Source organism: Lampetra planeri, chromosome 53 (genome assembly GCF_965212315.1).
Source record: "Lampetra planeri chromosome 53, kcLamPlan1.2.h2, whole genome shotgun sequence".
Taxonomy (NCBI): domain Eukaryota; kingdom Metazoa; phylum Chordata; class Hyperoartia; order Petromyzontiformes; family Petromyzontidae; genus Lampetra; species Lampetra planeri.
In genome coordinates, this window is record NC_136159.1 from 1,693,720 (window position 1) to 1,712,488 (window position 18,769).

Here is an 18,769-nt window from a genome sequence, read left to right on the forward strand (position 1 = left end):
GGGGAGGGCATGACACTTTTTTGTATATACAAAGCAACACGACAAAGTATCATCCATTTACCCAGAACAACCATCACCAGGCGCTGTAAAAGACATGAATCTCGCTGTATAGCTCGAGCAGGTACGGTAAATACATAAATAAGCAAACAACCCCCGAGTCGTTTCACGGCCGGTAGCAAACGCAACGAACCGGCCAGGTGGGCCAGTAGGGCGGCTCGCAGAGCGAAAGGTCGCAAAGTTCAAAATCTGGTTGTGGGAGGGTGTGGTGGATGTGGCTCAACCCATCACCCCCCTCTCCTCCAGGGTCGTTAAAACGAAGTACAGTAAAACCCTGGATTGCGAGTAACTTGGTCTGCGAGTGTTTTGCAAGACGAGCAAAAATTTTGAATGAATATTAATTTGATAAACGAGCGAGGTCTTGCAATACGAGCAGTACGTGTATACGCTTTGTCTGCCGAGCGTCACGTGATCACAACTGATATACGAGTGCTTTGGATTACAAACACGTTTCCGGAACGAATTATGCTCGCAATCCAAGGTTTTACTGTACCCACGTTGTTGTAGCAAAGTCGACACAGTGGTTTGTCCTCTGGTGAGACCTGCCGCCCCACTAAGAGGAATGGGAAACCTCCACAGCTGGCACAGGGGCTGCGAACGGTCAAATACAGGGAGATGAGCAACAACCTCAATGGTGATTTTCGCAGGAAATCACTCTGAACGTGCTTTGGCAATTTCCCTGATGGCGAGATGTTAACTCCCTTGCCTGGTAGACAGGAGGTCGTCGTGGGTTCAATCTCGTCACCTGACTTTGCATGTTCTCCTCGTGGTGGCGCAGATTTTTCTCCTGGTCCTCCGGTTTCCCCCTCCACATTTAGAATCGACATCACGCGTTTTTAAGAGTATTTGGCTGCTGCTATACATTTCCACGCGACAAGCCACTTCGTTGAGCTATCATTTTTGATAGCCAGGTCACTTCTGAAAAAATAGCTACAAATAGCTCAATGGAGGCCTTACCCGGTAAAATTAAAATAGTTTATAGCTTTTAGTTTAACTACGCGGTTGCCCGAATCAAGCCGTTGACTCCTCGTGAGCTGGGCTCGGCAACGGGCTCGCAGGCCATCAGGACGAACGCAGACTTCACATTGTTGACGTACACATGCACCAAGGCAGCGGGACTCGTTGATCCGCTCATGCACCGCGGCGGTGGCGGCTGCCCTGCACAAACAATGGTGCGAGCATTCATGACGTGAACACTCAACAAAAATAAATTGCCGATCTGCAAACCCACGGCCGACCTATTACGGAACGTTTAAAACACGACATTTGTGTGTTTTGTCACGTGCTATCGCGCCATGCAATTGTGACGAGCCAAGTGCCAATGACGGATCTCTGTAATAAAGCAACGTGTTTTTGGAAACTGGAAAAGTTAGGCCAGGATTGCTATGTTACCATAAACCTAAGTGTTCACGAAATAAATAACAGGCTATATATACACACACACACACAGAGGCGTACCATCACCTGTCTTGTGGCGATATGGAACCTAATCTCGTCACATCTCTGAAGATAAGTAAAGCTGGGCCTGGCCTGTGCTTGGATGTGAGATCAGCAAATGAATGACGGCTGCTTACAAGACACAATGTAAGACGCCATTCTGGCTACTCAGCAAGGGGTGATCCCGATCCTACATTATTACCGACCCCAGAGATGAACAGGATAAGACGACCCCCAAAACCTGGATTTCAATTCATAACCTTCTCGTGGCAAGCGACACTCTAAATCACGGCATCACCGGGCCACAAAGCCAGATGTTGCTACTCTTAGGTTTTTTCGGTAAAGTCACGTAGGTAAAAAATAAAAAAATAAATTAAAATTAATAAAAGTAAAATAAAAATCACGACGTTTCGGAGGCAACACAAGCTTCTGTCTTCAGGTGGAACTGTCACAGCACGCTTGCTGTATCAAGTACTTGATACAGCAAGCGTGCTGTGACGAAACGTCGTGATTTTTATTTTACCTTTATTAATTTTAATTTATTTTTTATTTTTTACCTACGTGACTTTACCGAAAAAACCTAAGAGTATGAATCCTTGCAGTCACGAAAGCTTCAAATCTAGAACCAGATGTTGCTGCTGTGGTTTTCACACCTGATGATGATTGCTTGTGTTGCAATCGAAACGTCGTGATAATTTTATTGTTTCATTTTGATTATTTTATTATTTCCCTTCTACGTGACTTTACCGAAAGAACCAAGAATATAAACGAATCAGCTTTGCTTTACACAAGGGACTCTCCCATCAAAAAAAAATAACATCTGACGTCACGCAAACGACGTTCCTATCTGTTGTACGTCGCGTACACCCACCTCGGCTGCACTACGGTCCACACGCACGCACAGCTGAAAGTCTGGATCACGGCCGCATCTCACTCAAAACACCGACAAGCGAAGTTTCACTCGCTGCCGAGCGGTAACGAGTGGCCGAGGACTGGGCGCCGCGCCGGTGATCTCGTCACCCCGTCCGCGCGCGTCAACGAGCGGACGAGCGGCGCTCCTCCAACTCGCCCCTCGTCCCCCACCCCGCCGCCCCCCACTCCCCCTTCTCTTGCTCTCAAAAGCACGGCTCCAAACGTCCTTCCATCATCTCAAATCGGGGATGTTCCTCCCCCTCGCAACAACCACGACTGTTATTTGCGCTCGATTATCCGGGAAAGGCTCGTCGAATCTCTAGACTTAGAGGGGTGTTCTTCCAGATTTTCACGGTAGGAGGGGGCTGATTTTTGCTTCTGCTGCGTGTAATCCCGATTGAGTAATGTTCTAGCAAGTGTCCAACATTGGGATGTTTGGCCAATACCAGTAACACATTTCCAATATCTCGCGTTGCACAATCAGAATCTCGCCGATTGTAATTTAATACAAGGCGATATTAAATTCGGAGGTGTTGAGTGCACGAACGGGAAAATAAATTCAAGAGTGGAGTGGACGATCGGTGGGCGAGTGCAATGAGCCAGCAATGACGGATGGGTCGATGGCCTAGCCCAATCACTAATAACTACACAAAAAAACAAAGACAATGATCCCCGTGTAGCCTTAACAGACTGTTGGGGCAAGTGCTGTTAGCGACGCCGGCACTGTGGCACACGAGGGAATGGGTGGCCAGCACCACGCCCGGTCGCCTTTGTCTCCCCAGTGGCGATGTTTGCACACCGCACCAGGTACTCATTTGAGGCAGAGTCGACCTAGGGGAGGCCCAGGACCGGTTCAGATAATCGTCACCGGTGTTGGCCGAGCAGGAATTGAAGTCGGGTAACGCCGGGTTCGTAGCGCAGCGTGCCAACCGCTACACTACTCACACAAAAATCTACTTCACTTTGTTGTACTATATTTGGCCGATCACGCCATGCAATCCTGGGACGTCTTGACTTGGAAGATGAAGCCGCTATATTCTGACTATTTGGTAACCAAGAAAACACGACAACCGATCGATGCAAACTGAATTCCCATTCTCAAGGCACATGCAAACGCATCGTGCATGTTTAGAATCAATTATCTGATGAATACGAAGGATACACTAAAATTCAATTTCAGGATCAACATTATACAAAAATGACACAAAAAAAAAGTAAACAACGCTAAAGACATAGCAGAAATCAGGAGACGTTCTTGAATTGCGACCACAAATCTGAACAATCAAAAAATTGCTGGGTGGGCAAATCGTTCCATGCCTACGGCCTCATCAAGTTGTGACCACTTAAAATGTTAAAAGAGTAACATACCTAGCCTAGGGGGCTGGCGACCTGCGGCTGGAGCCGCAAGCGTCTCTTCAAGGACTGCTTTGTGACGTTGTTTATGAAGGACCACCACCTTCTCTCGTATTGACCACAGTGCACCGCGGCTCTTCGAATAAAAATGTATTTATTTTTTACCGAATGGCTCTCCTTGTTACATTTTCGTTGCCGACCCCCGGCCCGAGCCGAACACGGCGATTTACGTGTCTGGAAAACGCCACGTTGGGGAAAAGCGTGGCTCGACAAATCGTAGACCCGACGGGGAAAAATAGCGTCGCCTCCCCCTTATTGTGTAACGTTATGTAAACATTATTTCCCCATTTGTTATCACACTAATACAACAACACACACGTACGCATGACATACATTTGTGGATAAAATAAAATTGGGTCCGTATCATTTTACTGTACAGTACAGTCGAAGCGGACCGCGCACTTCTTGTCGATGCGGCGACGAGAATCTCGGCAGCGCCGAACCGCGACGAGCCGAAACGTCACCCCACGTTCGATAAAACAGCGTTGGGGGCAAGGGTGCAATGAAACAATATATAATTGTACGTATGTTGAACTTCTTTCGCGCCGTACGTAGCCAACCGTGCTAATCGGAGGTGCGGGGGAAGGACAACAAACTAAACACAAAAAGCAGTTCTAAAGAAATGAGTTATCAATCAAGATGATTGTAAAGTGCATGGCTCCAGTGGCTCTAATATCAGAAGAAAGAACATTCCAGACGGCCGCAGAAGCTCATGTGAGAAAGCGCCACGCGATGCGGTGGTCACCGTCTTTGTTCGATGGCCAGCAGCCAAAAGCTACGGCTGCTGCGAGGATGACCACCAGAGTTCGCGTGACGGTTCATGCTCCTTGACCGAGATCAGCGACGTACTGGGGTTCATTTGTGGCGAGCACTTTGTGTGCAAATGAGTGCGACCTTATAAAATTGGTGGACATGCGGTTCACCGAAACGTATACGAATGACCGGTGAACAAACAGCGTGTGCGTAGTTGGGCAATGAAGGCTTATTGAGAATCAGGAGTGTATCTCCCACTGAGTAAAGCCCATTGAGCTAAGGAGCTTTTCATCCCAAGGGCGACTCGGCCGGTTGAAAACATCAAAGCAGTTCCATGGCGTTTATTATTTTATTATTTTCACTGTTCCCCGAACACGGGCAATGCTCCGGTGATTCACAGAGTTTTGGAAGAACGCTTCTTCTTCTTCCACCTCCTCCTCTTCTTTTTCGCCTGACACGACTGCGATAGTAAAGCTGGATTATTGTTCAGTGACGATATCCAAAACGAACCGAAACAAAAAAACGAGGCAATATCTCTCCTGAGTTGTCACCTCCCGAGCGTTGGAAAGCCACTGGGTGTACACAGGAGCGGTTGTGGATTAGGCAACGGTCTGTATAAAAGACGATACAGAAAATATGCCACGGCAACGAGGTTTAGAGCTTCGTAGCCAACATCCAGGAAATTAAAAAATGTGACGGGGGGAGGGAGACAACGATCTGATTGCGATTGCGCAACAGCTGTACGCACATGACACCGGGGCGTGAAAAGGGTCATTGCGCAGGTCAACTGGGAGCGTAGTTCATAAAGCATGCCTCTTGCAGCAGCGCCGCCGAGCTGTTTGTTACACGAGAACGTAAACACAGAACAGGCCATCCGTGAAGAGAAACCCAAAAAAAAACGATGGCCAGACTGTTGACTTTTGAACCAAAAAAAAAATATTGATATTAAAATGTTCGAGTTTCTTTCGGCCATTGTGGAAATGTGCACACATATACATGTGTTAAGGGTTCGGTCTAATCGTACCCGCATGCACGCACTCACTCAGCGCAAGAGCTTTACGCAAAAAAGATTGCCGAGATGGCCTTACGGGAGAGAGCGTTGATGAAAATGCCGTCAGCGGAGCAACGTTTTATAAAAAACCACAGACGCAGGCCAACGAGGAGCCACGGTGTGGTCAGTAGCACCAAGCACGCACACACGTCTCTGCCGTTTCTCCGCATTGCCGATTGTCCACCGCTTCACGCCGGCTATTCCGTTCTGGCCGACGGCGATTAGGGGAGCCCCACGTCAAGATGAAGATTCCGTCGCCTCCCGAGTCGCGGTCCATTTACGTCCGTGAAATATTGCGCGGTTATCAATTGTATCATTATTACCGTTGTGATTCTAATTTCTCTTACGCGGCGCGCGGTGTGGACTCAACAGAACCGTAGGGCGGTGCGCGTTTCCAAACGCCACGCTCGAACACCGAGCAGGGACTTTGTTTGGTCTGCGGAATTAAGTGAACTTTTAAATTTTACACCTCGGGTCTCGCCGTCTCAGAACTGCCGAGGTGGCACGGCCGAGATCCTCCTGGCTTGGAAAACCTGGGCAGTACGCCGCCGTACGCACGGGATTGCTAATGTCAATGATGGAACGATCCCGGCGGACAAACCAAAGCACACGATGGGTTAACGACCGATGTCTGAAGATGTTTAAAATTCACTTTGTACACAAAAGTGGTCCCTGCGTTCAGGTTTCAGCTAAGCAAACCGTGTTGAGATGAGGGTAAAAAATAATCTGCAGCTCAACGGACTTCCGACACTATGGGTCAGAAATGTATACATAAAATAAACGCGTACACAGCACACGAAGACAGGCAGATAAACAGAGACAAATGTTTACACGAATAGATGGGCAAAATGCAGACAATGCAAACAAAGTACAAAAATTGATGACGGACAACATATTTACAACATACATTTACACACAAAGCTATTGATTATTTTATCGTGATATAGAACATATTAGAGATAAACAATGATAGACAGAAAATTATACACACTTAGAAGTGTAGACAAATCAACGGGCGGATAAACACATATCAGGGTAGACAAAACAACGCATGGGTAGACAAAACAGATATTTAGACAGCTCCCATATTGTAGCATATGGTAAAGCTATTAATTGTATCCAATAACACAATACAGCCGGCCTGTGCTAACTCGGAACGTATTTACACACTATATATAAATGTGTACGCGAGTGCCACTATTCACGCGCGTCACCCAGTGTGCCGTACATGTTGACTCCCACCGCCGCCGTAGGTACACGCCGACAGCACTGGTTGTGCAAGTTGTCCAGTAGATGTCCTACTGGACAACCGTGAATCTACTGGACATCTGCAGATTTCTCCAGTAGAAACAACTCTTCTGATTCTGAAGTTCTGCGGAGCAGTGCCCAAGCCCACGGTGGGTGGGGGCCCAAACTCTTGTTGCCATGGCCTACACAAAGCCTCGACAGCCGGCTCGGTGGATCCAACGGAGCACCTCGTCGTCGAACCCCAAGACGACCGGGGCCCTCGCCCCCGGGGCCCGCCAATGTCAACCCTTTCTCATTCCAGCGACGTGCGTGTGCACTTCATCGGTACCGAGGCTCCCACAGTGCCACGCGGGAGGGTCGTGTGGCACAGTTTTGGCACCAGCCATCGTAGAGTACGGCGGTCGTGTCGCTACGGTTGTCTGCGGCGAGTAAGTACGATGTCTTTACAAAAACGGCGGCGATACTACGACTCTAAATTAAATTAACGCTTAGCCGCTTGTGCGTTCCGGGATTCAGCGGTGAATGGGACGACCCGCCCTGCAACTTGCAGACGTCTCGGAACGGGAAGAGGTTAAGTACCTCACTACCGACGACCAGATCCAGATGCCTGTCCCTGCACCATCTCGCAAAACTCTCCAGTTGCATTGGAGACCCACCAAGCAAAACTTGGACTTCTGAGTTCAGAACTAGTCCGGCAAAACCTTGCCCCTTTCAACACACCCATGAAGTCAGCCGAATTTCTGGCAGACCCTGGCAGACTCCTCTCTGGTTGAGCAAGTCTGGACTCGCAAGGAGCTGCCAGGCCTACAGCCCAAGGCGTTTCATCCTCCTTGTCGGCCAAAGGGGCATTTGGGTCCATTGAATACGAACTCAATGTCCGGTAACATCCTTAGGACCTCTGCGACTGACCTCTCCAGAGCCTCCTTCAACTCTGCCCTTGGCAGCAGATTGTCCAGATATGGGTAAATATGGTTGCCGGCCCTTCCGAAATCAGAATCTTAATTTATGCCTACCCCTATTTCTATAAGCCTCATATTTTTGTTCGCAAGGCTCCTTTCATTTCCGTTTCGAATGGGGCATCACAATTGCACTCAGATCAACCTTAGGACCGGGCCTTGCAAACAGCAGTCTGTATCCTCCTGCACCTCCGATTAGCACCGTTGGCTACGTACGGTGCGACCATCCCCGCTATGCTCGCGCTGCCATGCTAATTAGCCTTAACCTTACGGTTAATCGCACGCCCGCAGACCCTAATCGACACTGTCGCTAAGGGCGCAGAGATGATGTTGTACGGTCCTGATGGGAAAAAAACCACGTGGCCACTAACGCTATGTGCTTAGCTGATCGGGGGTTTTAGTGATATATTTTTTATATATCATGACCATTAACTTTTGAACACTGGGGAAATTTCCGTGGTTATTAATTAAATTAATTAATGGAAAGTTCCTGCGTGTTCGGCGAAGGGATAGAGCTCACTGGCATTTGAGTCGGAGCGTGTCACTCGCCGCCCAGTAGGGAGCGGCGATGCAACCGTTAAGTGCAATGCGTTATGCACCCGGTGACCATCATTTGATTCCTGCTCCTGGCCAACATCAGTGACATATCTGAACCTACTTTGGGCCTTACCTAGATTTACCTCAGTCTTAGGAGTGCCCGAGTCAGTGTGTAAACATCGCCACGTGGTGTCAGCAACACCAGCCCCTCGTGTGCCGTCGGCCTTAGCTAGGTGCTCGCTAACAGCACTTGCCCCAACAGTCTGGTAAGGCTACAACAAGGGGGAGGGGGGGTATCTTTGTCTTTGTTTTGAGATTGCAAGCACACGTGCGTACACACGCACGCGGGCTGCACGACTCTGTGGGTGTGGACTTAAGCTGCAAATTCCTTGTATCCCGAGTGAGCCAACTGCACAGAGAGCTGTGGCATGCTCCACCGGGGCAGGATATTTTTAAGGAGCGTTTGGAAGCCCACTCTTGAAGCGGGGGGGGGGGCAACACATGTCTTAGCATTATCAGTCCGTCAACGGGCTGTTACCATTAAATAGAGAATTCACTTTGCAAAACGTTAATCCTCGGAGAGAGACAGAGAGAGCATCAGCATCGCATGCTTTGTGCACAATAAACTCAACCAATGGTGCTGCAGTGTTCACGACTAACAATTGGGGGGGGGTCCCTTTAATTATTTCCAGATGAGCAACCGTTTTGGGGAGATGTGATTGATGAATCGGTGCGTTGTTATTTTACATAACTTTATAGCGCAGGGCTTTTCAAGTATGACGCAATCTGTTAAGCAATGTGGAATAAAAGTACATCAAGTGCCCTGGATGTATAAAATGGTACTCTTACATACAAAAAGTTTCGGGTTAGCATATCATCCCTTTGTTCTAATTAATCACACACACTGAGCTGGACAGCAACGAACAAGGCACCAATGGTTTTGTTTCTGCACAAGACATGCAATGCTTATGAGGCCAAGACAAATCACTCCGTAGCTTCGGTTACACATACATGTAGTTGCCCGTGTAAACATACGCTCGGCCACGCGCTTTCAGATGCGCTTCTGCGGCCGTCTGGAACGCTCTTCCTTCCGATATCAGGAAGCCACTGGAGCTGTGCATTTTAAAATCAAGATTGAAAACAAATTTCTTTACAACTGCATTTTTGTGGAAAGTTTGTCATCCAATCTCCCCGCACCTCCAATGAGCGCAGTTGGCTACGTACGGTGCAAAGTAAGTTAAACATACGTACATACATGCTTAGTTGCTCTGCGTACAACCGTGCGTTTCAATAGCGACTCTGGCGCTACGAGGTGCAAATATGTTCAGGTGTGTGCACCTGCAGGTTGTGATTGACAAAATGTGTGTGCGCGCCATTCTTAATCGATGCACCAAACCTGAAATACACAGACACACATTTTCTCTTCCGGTGATTAAAACCACAAGACTGAATTTCAGGTCCCCCGTATCAAACGTTTCGGCCACAACGCAGGCAGCCGTCCTCAGGTGAAGACTTTACCGAAAGAACCAAGAAGATGAATCCCTGCAGTCACGAAAGCTTTAAATCGAAATTTAAACCCGGTCTTGTTAAATGCATTCATTACATACGCGCACCATGAAACTATTTGGCCACAGAACAGCCCTACGCATCTCTCAAGTGCCCCGTCTCGATTTCCCGGGTCTTCCTTGGTCTTTGCCCCCCCCCGGCACCTCCTCTACATCCCTCCAAAACAAGAAGCCACACACGAACCCTCTAGCTTGGAATGTGGCATGGCACGCACCACGCCAGTCACTCTACTGCCGCCGCCGACACGGGGAATTGGTTTTGCGCTCATTAAAAACAATTTGACGACAGCGGATTGAGTGGCTAAAGATGTTTGCGGTCCGGGGAAGAGGCTCTCTCTCTCTCTCCGGGCCATTGATTAATTTCTATGAGGCGATCGATGCCATTGACAAATCCCTTCACCCCTGCCACCCCTCCCGCTACTACCCACCCACACCAACAAAAACCTCCCACACCATACACAAACTCCCTGCACCCTCCCTCGGGGACCGTGCAGTGTTCCATGCATAGTGTACTATTACTACTACTCGGTTATTCAGTAGGGGACTCGGCCCTATGCAGATGCTGTAATACAAAGGAGGTAATTAAGGGAAATAATAAAATAATAAAAATAAAATATAATAAAATACAATTCTCACGACGTTTCGGCCACAACGCAAGCAGCCGTCCTCAGGTGAAGAACAGGTCTGTCGGAAAGACAGCGTCTGACGCTGTCTTTCCGACAGACCTGTTCTATTATTTCCCTTCTACGTGACTTTACCGAAAGAACCAGGGAGATGAATCCCTGCAGTCACGAAAGCTTTAAATCGAAATTTGAGGTAATTAAGGTCAAGCCCAGGTGGGTCATTGGATGCGCGCGCAAAAAAAAACCACTCCGGAGGCACAGATGTTGGAAGGAGGCATTGGATGTCTGCCTACTTGTTTCGCGACTGTGGGTCAATGGGCAGCCGCAACTCTCTCTCGTTACATTCTTAACGATGTCGAAGTGGCCGGAACAAAAACAGCGCCTTCCATACAGGTTAGAGAGCTCATCTCGACCAGTGGCTCCCCGAGCCGCTGTTGAGATGCCATGTACTTATCGAGGAGCAAAGAACTCGGCCGCTTCCCATTGGCAACCTCCACTAATCGTCTTGCTGCCAAACGGCGTTGGGGCCTCACCAACCGGTTGCCCAGTTAACTAACAGGGGGGGGGTGGGGGTGCGGTGCCACATCCACCCTGACCGGGACTCTGACCGGCACCCTCACGGCTAAAATCCTGGATGGGTTTGGCCTAAAAAAAATACAAAATATCCACGTCAATGCTAGTCCAAATGTTTTTTTAGAAGCGTGCTAATTTCCAATATTGGCCTCGAAATAACTACGCAGAATTCCCACCATTCCCCACGACAGGGACTGATGTTCTCACAAGACAACCAATGCTGATGATGTACGAACTTAAATCCCGCATCCTATTGGGAAAATTGGTCATTTGCTTACAAATCGCCTCTCGACGCTTCATATGCTCTCGTTGGCCATTGGCAGAAATTACTTTGCAGGCGCGGAAATCAACATTAGCAATCCGCACCACGAACTCGGCGATGCTTAACCAGGCCACAAAACGGACACCACTGTAATTGTATTGTGACTGAAGGCTTCACTGTAGTGTCCCCCACTCCCATTGCCACACCGATAAACTATTATTATTTTTTTCACCAGGCAAGGCCCACTGAGCTCTGTAGTTCTATTTCAGAAGTGACCTGGCCGCAAATGATAGCGCAATGAGGTGGCTTTCCAAGTGGAAATGTATAGAAGCCAAACTCTCAAACGCATGTTGATTATAAATGTGGACGGTAAAAACTGGAGGATCCGGTGAAAAATCCACACGACCACGGGGGAGAGAGCGACACGCAAACTTCAAATATACAGCATGCGCCAGGGTCTGAATCGAACCCCATGATGTCCTGTATACCTAGCGAGGTAGTTAACATTTCGCCACCGTGACCCCCCCCCCCCACACTGCCTCCCCCCCAGACCCGCCCCCTTTCACCCCCCGCCCCCCATTCCTGCTTTGCAAGGCCAAAGCCCCAACCCTCCCGCAAGCCTCGCAGAAACATCGATAGTAATGTTATCGCTATCATTCAATATTTACATCCGTCGCAATATAAGATTACATATTTAAAAAAACATTAGAATTGCTTCACATTTGTATGAAACAGTATACAGCACCCGCCGATATATACAGAATGTTGCTTTACCAGCTACTTTGTAAATAGTGCATTTGCAATATTATAAAATCCATAGATACGAATTTACCACCATGGATTCATGAACTGTGTGGAAAAAAAATCTCTCCCATAAGAATGAATGGGAGTAAACAAACTAACATATTTTCAGACCTGTGATTAATCAGGGCTGGCTAGTTAACAGCATTGCATTTTTTATGATTGTGCCGTTGTTAATGTAACAGGGTCCCACAATCTGGCATTGAATTGCAAAAATGTCATTGACCGTGGGTTTATGGGACAGGATGGATTTCCATAGTCGGGGAGGACAGCATTTGGGATGCATTATGCAAAACGACACAACACGTTTAATAAAACATTGCGGCATCAATTACTTACCCGCGGAGGACATTTCAATATCACGCCGCATACGGGTGGGCACATTTCATCTTTACAGGCGTAAAAACGGAGCAAAAACAATACCACGCCAGCGCAGATGATGCATCGTCTTCAACACCATGTGCTCGCCAAATTAAAGCATTTGTTGTTCTCGGCAAGAGGTGGTCTGGTACCGGATGTCCTTGGGGTAGCCCAGAGTGCTGAGGAAGATGTCACGTCACTAACCAGCACCAACCCGACACCTCCTGGGCAATTATCAGTTATCAAACTCGATCTCAAAACCTAACAAGGTTTTGATGGATTGTCCCACCAAACAGAAGATTTCCAAGTGAAGCGAGGTCAACGTCACCTATTTGACGCTCGCGTTCATTTTTGGTCCGGCCTACGTGAGGAATAAAATAAAAATAAAAGGGGACGCACGTAGACAAAAATGGGCGGATAATCTGGACACGTTGAAAATGCGCGTTGCTGATACTCAACTTCCGCCGATATTTATTACGAGTGTCTGGGAATCAAAACCATGGCTGCTGCCATCAGAACGCGACACGCGACCCCGCGACCTTCAGCTCGCGCGACAATGCAGGAGGACTTCCCGTCTGTGACCCACCAGTAAAATGCAACAACGCCTTACACCCCCCCTCCACCACCCAGCCCCGTCGACAAGTCAACGTCGGTGACGTTTTGAGCACGAACTTTGCAAAACGTGTCCAAAGGAGAAGGCTCGCAGGCTCTCGCGTCACTGCTTGGGTGGGTGGCGAGATGTGCAGCTGTTCGGTTTTAATGAGCATTCTGCGTTCAGCCCCTCAACAGGCGTCTCTTACCGAGGGCCAGGAGTCAGTGCGCCCTCTCACTGTGCCAATGTCCGAGTGGTTGCCGGACGGCTTGAGGTCGGGAGGGTAGGGAAGGATCTTTTATGAGTAGTCGCGTTGTCCAGATTAAAACTAAACAATTTTTGTTTATTTTACAAGGTAAAGCCCACTGAGCTATATAGCTATTTTTCAGAAGCGACCTGGCCACAACTGGTAGTTCAACGAAGTGGAGGTGGCTTATTACATTGAAATTGATTTCCACGTTGAGAAGAAACGCATTTTTATTGTGGAAAGAAAAACCCGAGGACGTGGAGAAAAATCAACGCTACCACAGTGAGAACATGCAAACTCAAAATATACAGGTGTCGGGATCGAACCCACAACCTCCCGTATAGCAGGCGAGGTAGTTAACATCTCGCCACCGCGGCGCCACCAGCGAGGATGGCACCTGGCAGGGGTCGGGTCAAGAAAATCACCTGGCCCATGTCCAGTGAGCCAAGGTTCCGTTGGCCACGATTAGCACGGTTGGTTACGTATGGTGCGAAAGAAGTTCAACATCCACACACACGCCTCTTGTCGAGTCTGGCGCATATTTTGTCTCCGCCATGGCTCGCAAGGAGACCCAATGGGGCCGGAGCCTGTCTGGCTGTACATGTTGTACGTGTTGTACGCGCCAGTAGGCGCGGCGACTACGAAACGCCTACTCAGACAAAGTTCCGTGGTCAGATTTCTCTACTCAGACGGTGTCCTGTGCCGGGCAGAATGCTTTTCTTACGGGTGATGAGGGTGTCGATTAGAAAATCATATTCAAACTCCTCAATCTTCTGCAGATTATTTTTTTTTACAATCGGCAGCAGCACAAAAGAAAACGTAGGATCGTTGGTTAGGGGCTACAAAAATAATTCAGGACATCCACAGCAAGGCATTCCTGCAGCGCACGAGCAGCGTAATATTACAACACAACAGGAACTTTCCGCAAAGATACACTCGGACAGATAATTGTTTGCAATTGATATCGGCTGCTGAGACGCTCCAATTCGACTTTTGGCACGTCCACCGAAGGGTAAGGTCACGGCACAAACGCACTGCGATGCAAGAATGCACGGGCGTTCACTGCGACACGTACACCGACACACGTGAACTTATTGTAACGTGGATGCACGCAAGTACACACTCAAGCATAGCGAGCATCACACCCAGGTGCATGTGCCCAAAGTAAAGAGTCAAATCCTCCCATTTAACCCGACATACTTTAGGGGCAAGCGCGATTAGCAAGCACCTGTTACAACTGACACAGCACCTCAGGGGGTGTTGCGGCCAGCATCATGCCTTGCACCTCGGTTCCCAGAGTGCTGCTCTTCACAGGTACTCATTTAAGGCTGGGTCAGCCTACAGTGGGCCCAAGACAGCTTCGAATACCGCGTGGCACTGGTGTTAGACGCGGCGAGGATTTGAACCCAGGTTAAAGGGATTATAGTGCAGTGTGTTAACCACTGTGCTACCGTTTCCCAGAATACACGTAGACAATTAAGTATACAGACACGCACGGTCAATGAGTTCGGACAAAGTCCTTTCAATGAGACTTGGATCACCGTAGCGGTCACGGCAGAATGTTATTTCGTTCAATTAGTTGCCAAAAGAAATTCCAATTTTGGATCCTGACTATGACACTGGCACCGAAGAGGCCAATTTTGATACGGATGCTGTCGTCACGGGATCTTTGATATGTTCCCTGACATTGGTGTGCCTTTTCAAGAGCGGAGACCGGCTCCGTGTAAACAAGGGGCAAACACACCGATAGCCACACGGACTGGCCACGAGCCGTTACAATTCGTGCGCATGGCATTATTCATAATCAACGTTTATGTTCAGGAGCTAAATGGTCGAGGTCTGTTATTCCACGCGGGGTCTTCAGGAGTGAGCTTGTGTAGTTGTGCCATTCCTCCATTGAAGGAGCGCAGACTACAGCGGTGTACTATATACGTACAAAAACAAAGATCCCCCGTATAGCCTTCACGGGCTGTTGTGGCAAGTGCTGTTTCGAGCAGCACCTATTAAGGTGGACGCGGTGCACCAAGGGGTGAGTGGCCAGCACCACCCCTGGCCGCCTTTGTCTCCCCAGTGTTGATGTTTACACACAGCACCAGGTAACCATTTGAGGCCGAGTTGACCTAGGGGAGGGCTCAGGACCGGATCAGATAAACGTCACCGGTGTTGGCCATGAGCGAAAATCGAAGTCGTGTCGCAAGGTTCATAGCTCTGTGTGCAAATACACAGCGGCACACACATGCGATGGAACAAGCTCACACACGCAGTAACATGCACGCTCTCTCAAATTCGCACCATCTGCTTCTCATTGCTCAATCTAATAACACTGCCATTCGACACACTTCCAGTGCGATGAACTACAGCGGTCCACGGCTTTAATTATTCATGCTGCTATAGTTTTAATACATCCAGTATGGGTTTTTTTTTTGTCACGGCCAATTGGTAAAATCCTCTCCACACATTTCATTTCATTAAGAACTTCAGGTCACGGTGCTGTACGCACATATTCAGCTTGCCGCGTGTGTGGGCGGCAAAACCGCGTTGTTGCGTGCGTCGGTGGCAACAGGAGCTCGGATGGGAAGCAGGGGGGGCGGGCTGGCACTGCATGCGGTGCACGCACGCACACGAAGTGGTGGTGGCAAATTCCGAGTAGCATCTACACGTGCGGATTCCAGTGCAAATCCTACCGACAAATTCCATCGTGAACGCAGCTCGCTACGCTTAACGCATCGCGTAATTTTTCGTACCGCACTCCCGATTTCTGCTCGCGCAACCGTGAAAGTGCGTGCACATCCACGCACGCACGCACGCACGCGTAAATCTGCCAAGGGGCACATGCTGCGGTGGTGTAACGACGCGTCGACTCATTGATTCGTATTGATTACGAAGCTCGGGATGGATGCACAACACAATGACGTGTAAGCAAGCGACATCCTAACGTCACATATTAAGGTAACAGAATGAGCTGCACAGTACAAAGGAGATGAGGGTGGGGTAGTATTTTAAAAATCTGTTCAAACTTTATCTGTGGCTCAAACTCTTGTCTGCAGCTCGCTCCGAGATGCAGTAATGGCGGATTGAGGCTCACCTCTGACCCTTGGAAATCACATTAAACCATAATGACCCCACGTGGGAAAAGAACGTATGAAAGAAAAAATAACACCGTGACGACAGAACACAAATCGTGTATTTGTTCTCCAAAAAAATGAGACGGTTCAACGCTTTATATACCGGCCGTGACTGTCCGAACCGCGATTGCCGACAGCTCCTATTCCTCACAAGCCTGGAAACGCGGCGGCGGTGGTGGTGGGTAAATCCCATAACGTCACTCCCGCCTCGCTCGACTGCCCACGCCAGTCTTACGGTGACGTCTTCGAGGCCTGGTCTCCCAAGACTACGTTGCAAACCGCTTGCCATTACAGTACAGGGTGGCCCAGAGATGTCTTGTGACCCCCCCCCACCAACTTTAATCCTCAAAATGTTTATATTTTTTTTATGAGTCAGGTTAATTTAAAACACAGAAATTAATATGGACAGGAAAAACGTGTTCGGGGTCAATTAATTGGGAGGGGGGTCAAGAGACATCTGGACCACCACCCTGAACGTTGTTTCTGAGCACCTGACTGTCACGTGATCGTGAGCAGCAGCCAGAATCAGACTATTGATTTACACTGGAGAAATCTGATGAGCTATGAAGCTCTTTTCTACAGATGTCCAGGAGATGTCACAGATGTCCAGTCACCGCCGCCACCGCCACCACGCGCTACGGCGAAGATGCTCTGCAGCACCGCGGGTGCGTTTTGCGTCTCGCGCGCGCGGGAGGGAGAAACAAAGCAATTCGAACACGTCTTCAAAATCCGGGCGGCTGCTGCTGCTGCTGCTGCTAGGGGCGCAATTGACATTTTTCTTTCCTGGTGCTCGGGAGCCCAGGAACTACTAAATAGCCTTTGGAGGGCCTTGATCGAATGCAAGATTGACCAAAATGACATTAAAATTGTTAACTGTGCCAATGACTACATGAATAAGCAACAAAAAACATCACATTTGTGACCCCCCTCAAAGAGCAGCAGAAGTGGGTTTTAACGCGACTCCAATAGCCCTTCAGACGCACACAAAAACAGAAACAACTCCCCTTGCGAGAGTCACGGGAAGGCACTGCGTATCCGAGATGCTGTTAGCACGATTTTTTGCATTTCTTAAAAACATTACACCAAGTGTTTGGTAGTGAGAGCATTTTAAATCCGGCAAAGCACACGAGGGATTCGATAAAAACAGAACCACGCATGCCGATTTGTCGCGGACGTTAAAACAGGCTGTCACTTTGGCCTAAGCAGACCTCACCTTGGTCCTACTATTAAACTAAACTAAAAACTAAAAACTATTTTTTATTTTACCAGGTAAGGCCCACCGAGCGATATAGTTCTTGTTCAAAAGCGACCTGGCCACAAATTATTGCCCAACGAAGTGGCTTACGTGGACATTTTTAGCAGCCAAATGCTCGAAACGCATGTTGATAATTATAAATGTGGAGGAAAAAAACGGAGGTACCCGAGAAAAATCCACACAAACACTGTGAATACATACAAACTCCAAATATACAGCAGACGTCAGGGTCCGGATCGAACCCACAACCTCCTGTATACCAGGCGAGGTAGTTAACATCTCGCCACCGGGTTGTTCCAATTCTGATCACAACTGGGGGGGGGGGGGGGGGGTTGGGTGTGGTTATGGGTTCAAACAAGTCGCTTGACCGACATACCGAATGTGAACCAACGCGTGACCGTATCACAAAACACCCGAGATCTCTCATTTATCCTTTCATAGGATCCGTACGGATAAATTCTGCTCTTGGAGGACATTAACAGCGACACGGTACGCGAGGCGGAGTTGTGGTCGGCTGCGTATCGCTGCGTTTGTCTCTTCGGTGTTGATGTTTACCACACTGTGCCAGGCACTCATTTCAGACCCGAGTCGACCTAGGGGAGGGAGGCGATCCAAAAACACTTTCAGCGAATACTTTCTCCATGTTATCCATTGCCAAGAATCAAACCCAGGTCATCGGCTCGCATGCGTTAATAACACTGTCCGGAAGGGAACACCCTACGTAAAATAGGTGACATTTGCAGCAATGGCCCCTACTTTATAGCAGAGAAACAGATGGTCATTGGTATCAGTTAGCAAACCAACCCCTGCACTGCAGCTTTGCTCACACACACACACGACAAAAGAGCCCCTTTTAGTCCTATTGCACATAGCAGCAGAATCATAATATTTATTTATATCGCAGGAATCCGATGAGCTACAAAGCTCGTTTTTTTCACACACGTCCAGTCAGGGCAGGTCAGAACGTAACAACAACAAACAATATGAAAACAGGCTAGGAGT

At 48.6% G+C, this 18,769-nt stretch overlaps 1 protein-coding gene across 1 annotated transcript in view; it reads right to left on the reverse strand.

Annotated features, from left to right (window-relative positions):
* The window catches only part of LOC144734944 (DNA-binding protein RFX7-like), a 101,806-nt gene that overhangs the window by 41,474 nt on the left and 41,563 nt on the right, over nucleotides 1-18,769 (reverse strand). The window lies entirely within an intron of this gene.